The sequence below is a fragment of the Vulpes lagopus genome, chromosome X (genome assembly GCF_018345385.1).
Source record: "Vulpes lagopus strain Blue_001 chromosome X, ASM1834538v1, whole genome shotgun sequence".
Classification (NCBI taxonomy): domain Eukaryota; kingdom Metazoa; phylum Chordata; class Mammalia; order Carnivora; family Canidae; genus Vulpes; species Vulpes lagopus.
In genome coordinates, this window is record NC_054848.1 from 61411742 (window position 1) to 61418257 (window position 6516).

General features: G+C 37.0%; 1 pseudogene; it reads left to right on the top strand.

Moving 5' to 3' along the window:
- The first annotated feature begins 923 nt into the window (after positions 1-923).
- On the top strand, positions 924-6280 carry LOC121482555 (annotated as a pseudogene).
- Positions 6281-6516: the final 236 nt, after the last annotated feature.

Here is a 6516-nt window from a genome sequence, read left to right on the forward strand (position 1 = left end):
GTGAAATATAAACAATGTTGTAGGATGGGTGCTATTTAAACTCTCATGATTGAAACTCTTGTATATCAAAGCACACAAAGAGAGGTGTCTCCTTTTTAAAACATATTTCTAAATGGATCAAGCCACAAGACAGGAGCTATTGGGCCAAGATATGTGAGAAGAGTCCACAAAAATTAGCCTGGTTTTTGGAACTTCTTATTTTGTTTGCAATGAGGCACATGAGAGGCTGAGCAGGACATTTAACAGAGCTATTGGGACAAAACTTAAAGCCCATTTTCTGCCAGGCTTAAGGACCCTCATAAATCACTCTTCAATTAGAAGAGAGGACTTGAAGAACTACACCCTTGAAGTAATCCAGAACTTGAAGTAATCCAAAAATCACATGGATTGTTGCCTAGTTTCAAATTATCTTGATGGTCCAGAAAATCTCAAATTCTAAAAATCTTAAATTGGTTCTAGATTATTAGTTCCTATGCACTAGAAAGAAGTATATATAAGTCTACTTTAGAGAAAGATATTATCTTAGGCATTAAATTATTTCTAGAAATATTTGTTTAAATACAATGTCTAACACACGAGCAAAATAAAATCAGATACATGAAAAAATAAAATGGCATAAATAAGCATCGTCACAAACACAAGACAATAGGAACAGACTTACAGGTATACCAGATACTGGAATTATGTGACAATTTCCGTATTCGTGGAGATAAAAATATATAAATTTCAGTAAGGAACTAGAAAGTATAAAAATAACATTGCAGATTTAAGGGAAAAAAACCCTGAAAATTCTATATCTGAAAATTACAATAATCAAATAAAAACTTAATAGATAATAGTAAACTAAGAGTAGTTTAGTCAAAAATAAAATAGCAGTGCAAGAAGGAATGAAAAGGGTGAGCGAAGCTTTGTCTGGTTCGGCAATGGATGGAATTGTCACTGAGGTTGCAGTTGGCGTGAAGAGAGGATCGGACGAACTACTCTCAGGCAGTGTTCTCAGTAGTCCAAACTCTAATATGAGCAGCATGGTGATTATAGCCAATGGTAATGAGAGCAAAAACTTTAAAGGAGAAGATAAAATGGATGGTGCTCCTTCTCGTGTACTTCATATTCGAAAATTACCTGGTGAAGTGACAGAAACAGAAGTTATTGCTTTAGGTTTACCTTTTGGTACGGTGACCAACATCCTTATGCTGAAAGGAAAAAATCAGGCTTTTTTGGAACTAGCAACAGAGGAAACAGCTATTACTATGGTTGATTACTATTCTGCTTTGACACCCCATCTCTGTAACCAACCAATTTATATCCACTTACTCCAATCACAAAGAACTAAAAACAGATAATACATTAAACCAACGTGCTCAAGCAGTTCTTCAAGCTGTGACAGCTGTCCAGACAGCAAATACTCTTCCTACTGGCACCACAGTTAGTGAGAGTGCAGTGACTTCAGCCCAGAGTCCAGGGCTTAGAATAATTGTTGGCAATATGTACTACCCTATAACACTTGATGTTCTTCACCAAATATTTTCTAAGTTTGGTGCTGTATTGAAGATAATAACATTTACAAAAATAACCAGTTTCAAGCTCTTCTCCAGTATGGTGATCCAGTAAATGCTCAACAAGCAAAACTAGTCCTAGGTGGTCAGAATATTTATAATGCTTGCTGTACCCTAAGGATTGATTTTTCCAAACTTGTGAATTTGAATGTAAAATGCAACAATAATAAAAGTAGAGATTATACTCATCCTGATCTTCCATCTGGGGATGGACAACCTGCATTGGACCCAGCTTTTGCTGCAGCATTTGCCAAGGAGACCTCCCTCTTAGCTGTTCCAGGAGCTCTGAGTCCTTTGGCTATTCCAAATGCTGCTGCATTTGGAGTGGGTATGCCTGTCTCAGCTGGTGGCAATACAGTCCTATTGGTTAGCAATTTAAATGAAGAGGTGTTTATGGAGATGTGCAGTGTGTGAAGATTTTGTACAATAAGAAAGACAGTGCTCTGATACAGATGGCTGATGGAAACCAATCAAACTTGCCATGAATCATCTTAATGGACAGAAAATGTATGGTAAAATTATTTGTGTCATTTTTATTGTCTGTTTATAATTTTAGTTTAATTATACTTTCATTTTTCAACTTAGTTGACATACGTGCCTTAAAAAGGAAAACTAGTGTTGCTATTGTGCATTTACTAGGAAAAAGGAATTGGTTGTCTAGGGTACATTGTTATAAGGGGATTACAATATGTTTAGGCAGGGGTGTGTAAAAAGCTGAAGTTTTTGTTTCTCCTGCTTGGAACTTATTTTGAATTATTGGATTCTCACATTTCTTTCTATTTAATCAAATAAGATGCATGATACTGAAAGAATTAAAGCGACATTTTTTTAGTTTTTACTACCTTAGGCTTTATTGCTTTAAAAAAACATTGGCCTTTTGTATCTCACAATTCTTGTCTCGATTCAGTTATGAATGTAGGCATGAGTTAAAATTAACAAGATGCGGAGTATGAATTTCTTAAGACAACAATGTGATTTCTGTAAGTTTGAGCCCTATGTGGGAAGCATTGTGGAATCTTAACCTTTTTTTATACACTCTTGTGGGACGTATCATATAAATGTCAGCACTAAGTAATGTCTTGTTTGTGGCTGAATATTTTTCATAGACGTTTTTGAAGTTGACAGGACTTACATGTATTTAAATATATATTGCGATCCTTAGTTTGTAATTAAGATTTGGAATATGGTTGTGGATTTCTGAGCATGTGCAGACTGGTCTAGCTAGTTCAGGAACTGGTACGTGTATTTTTCAAAGAAAGAAAGTGTACTGTGAAAATTTACAGGAAGATTAATTTTGTGGCAGTTTTCTAAAACTGACAACCAGGTAGGACCAAAGTTTATGTGCCTTTAGTCTTAATTTACCTTGCATTGTAATATTCAGTTTTAATAAATCTTCAAAATATTTTGTATTTAGGAATAGATCTGACTTTAATAAAAACAAGGCTCAGAATCTACAGGTAAATTAATTTGAACAATTCTTGTCAATCTGAATTGTTAATTCTGTATAAATGACCAATACTTTTTGAAATTGATGTACTTAGTTTCAAGATTCATAGACTCTGTTATCTATGTAGACAGAATGGTCATGTATATTTTCTATTAGTTGAGTTTCTACATCTTTAGAAATGTAAAATTCAGTATAATTTGAAAGTGGCACAACTAAAAATTAATTTTCTAACAAAAAAAGAAGGAATGAAAAGTAGGAATGTCATCAGCAAAAATTCACCATTCCATAAAAGCAATGAAAAAAGGGACAGATTATTAGAATTAACATTTTCAGAACTCTGGAAATTAACCAAAGGCTTGCAGCAACCTGACATTTAAAAGCATTTAGTAAAAGAAAATATACATCTAAATTTCAGCAAAAATTATGATTTTTATGGTATTTATATTTATTATAGTCTCATCCTCCACTTACAAGCTCAGTGGTAACCTTGGAAAATAATACCCAACATTCCCAACACTGGAGATCACAAAATGGAGCTGGAGTATTTCTAAGGCATAATTTTCAAACAGTAGTCATTATTTGACCTATCTGGTGGTTCTCTGGGTGACCCTTTCAAAGGCATGCCTATATTTGATCTCATTCTAACTTATCCAGTGACCAAGTCCTAAAAGCCTCTCTGTACAGGGCATTTATTGAACATCTTAACATCACAGCTTCCTTAGGTGATGGAAAAGGTAAAACAATAGATAGGCCAAAAAGTTTTATAGGAAAATATCAGGATGAGATGCTCATAGAAGCATTGAAAAACTTTAACATACCTTAGAGAGTCAAGATCCCCACATGTATGCTTAAGGCTGTGTGCATGCTCAGGAAAAATCTGAGAAGTCCCTAACCTCTCAATTCTGGCTGACTTTGAAGCTATGTAGGGCGAGAAGGAAAGACTAAAGCAGAATTGTGATGTGCTCAGCAGACGGTTAATGTATGTCCTAAGAAGCACACAGAGTACTTAGCAAAGACTGGAGGGTTTATTTTTTTCAGGTATTTAGGGAAATATCTTACCAATCATTAGTTGACACTAAGTGAACAGAGACAGAGACCTTAGGTGCCAAACTTGACAGAGAATATATAGTTTGCATAATTATTTAGTTCAGAAAAAATACTAAGCAAACAACAAAAATTATGATCACAAACCTGGGGGGGGGGAAGAGTGAGAATTTGATTTCCAGAGTTACTGCATATATTAACTGAAATCCACAGGTTAAAAAATACGAGAGATACACATAGATAGAGTAACCCATACACAGGGAAAAAGTAAGTAATAACCACCCCCCAAGGAAACTCAGATGTTGTATGTTCCAGGAAAACTTTAAATCAATTATTTTAAATACTTTCAAAGGGGTAAAAGAAACCATGTCTAAAGAACTGAAGGCAAGTATAAGAACAATGTTCCACCAAGTAGAAAAACATCAATAAAAATAGAAATTAATAAAGAAACCACACATAATTTTGGAGTTTAAAATAAAATACCTTAAAAGAAAAATTCATGACAGTAGTTCAGCCACAGATTTGAGCAAGCAGTAGAAGGTGTCAGCAAACTTAAAAATTGGCCACTTGAGAGTATCTAGTTTGAGGAATAGAAAGAAAAAATAAAGAAAAATTAAGAGTAACAGAGGCCTGTGAGATACCATCAAGATTATCAGCATACACAATGGAAGTCCCAGAAGAAACCAGAAAATTGCGTGAAAAGAATATTTAAAGAATTGATGGTCTAAATCTCCCAAAATTCAATGAAACATGTTGATCTACAAAATTTAAGAATCTCAATGAACTCTGAGTAAGATAAACTTAAAAAAAGATCAATACATTACTTCATTCAATCTTCTTAAACTTGTGGGACATGAAAAAAAAAACCCATCATATTACCCCATTAGATTGAAGAAGAAGTAGAAGCTCAGATTATGGAGTATTATTAAACTCAATCTAGTGAAGAAACTAAAAGTAAAACCTAGGCTTCCTGATTCCTTATCCAGTGTGCCTTTCACAATAATATACTACCATATCTATTTGAGCAGTACTACATACTTCATGTTTAATGATGACGTGGTAGGATTTATAAGTCAATCCTTTGTATAATATTGTAATGCTAAAGCTTGATGTCTCATATTTTGTTATTGCTATGCCTATATCATCTCTAAATCATCAGTTTTTTAAAAAATAATCAAATCTCTAATGCTGTCAAATTCCTCTTGCTTTTTGCTTTTTTCAATTTGGGGCCACCCCAGAGTGTTAAGACATTCATAGGGATTCATTGGTGACATGATTATGGAAAAGGATCAGAACCTGCTTATTCTGATAAAAATTAGAGATTTCCCGAAGATGGTGAAGAAAAAAAAAAACATTGAAATTCTGTAATGCTACATTTTTTTCATCAAGCAAGTGCAAATGATACTTTATGCAACTAATTTGAAACTCATTGCCACAAATAATCTTGAAATGTTTCATCTGTACATATAGAGAAAGGTTTTCTGATACTTTCCAAAGTCAGATTTCATGTTTTTATTTTTTTTTCTAATATAAGTGTTAAAAGTAAAAACATCTTATTTTAATATATTTGTCTTCCTTTGAATACCATATATCACGGAGGCGGGGCAAGATGGCGGAAGAGTAGGATTCCCCAAGTCACCTGTCTCCACCAACTTACCTAGATAGCTTTCAAATTATCCTGAAAACCTATGAATTCGGCCTGAGATTTAAAGAGAAAACAGCTGGAATGCTACAGTGAAAAGAGTTGGCGCTTCTATCAAGGTAGGAAGACAGAAAAAAATAAATGAAAAAGCACCCAAGGGGGAAGGGCCCCGGCGAGGAGCCCAGCTAAGGCCGGCGGGAGAGCCTTCAGGACAGGAAAGCCCAGTCCCTGAGAAACAGGAACTTTACCAATCTTCGTGGACCAAAAGGCACTCACAGGGAACTCCGGCAGGATCCCAGGAGAGACAGTGATGCCCTCAGGCTCCCAGGGACACTAACAGAGGAAGTGTGCCCCAGGGGAGAGCGTGCCACACACCTCAGGCCAAGCACCCTAAAGGGCTGGAGCACGCACCCGGCAGGACCTCGAGAGCAGCTCAGGCGGCAGCTCAGGTGGCGGCTCCATGAGGAGGGGCCTGCACAGCCCAAGAGCACAATTCCAGCGGTGCAGGCCCCGGAGCCCAGGACGCTGGGGATACAGCCCAAGATCCGCTGCTCCCTCCAGAAAGGTGGAGGCCGGGAGCACAAAGGGTAGCAAGGACACTCCTGCCACTGGGCGGCCCTTAGCTGTGAAGGTCAGCGCCACTGCCCCCCCACCCCCAGAGTATCCAGGCCCCTGCAGACTGGGAGACTGTGGTAGTTACTGGGGGAGCTGACTTCAGGGCTGGAGAGCTGGCCACTACCATGGTTGTTATTCCTCCTGGTGTCACCTTGTCCCTGTGACTGAGCAGGGCCACCAGGCAGCAGGGGCCTGACAGGATAAACAGCACA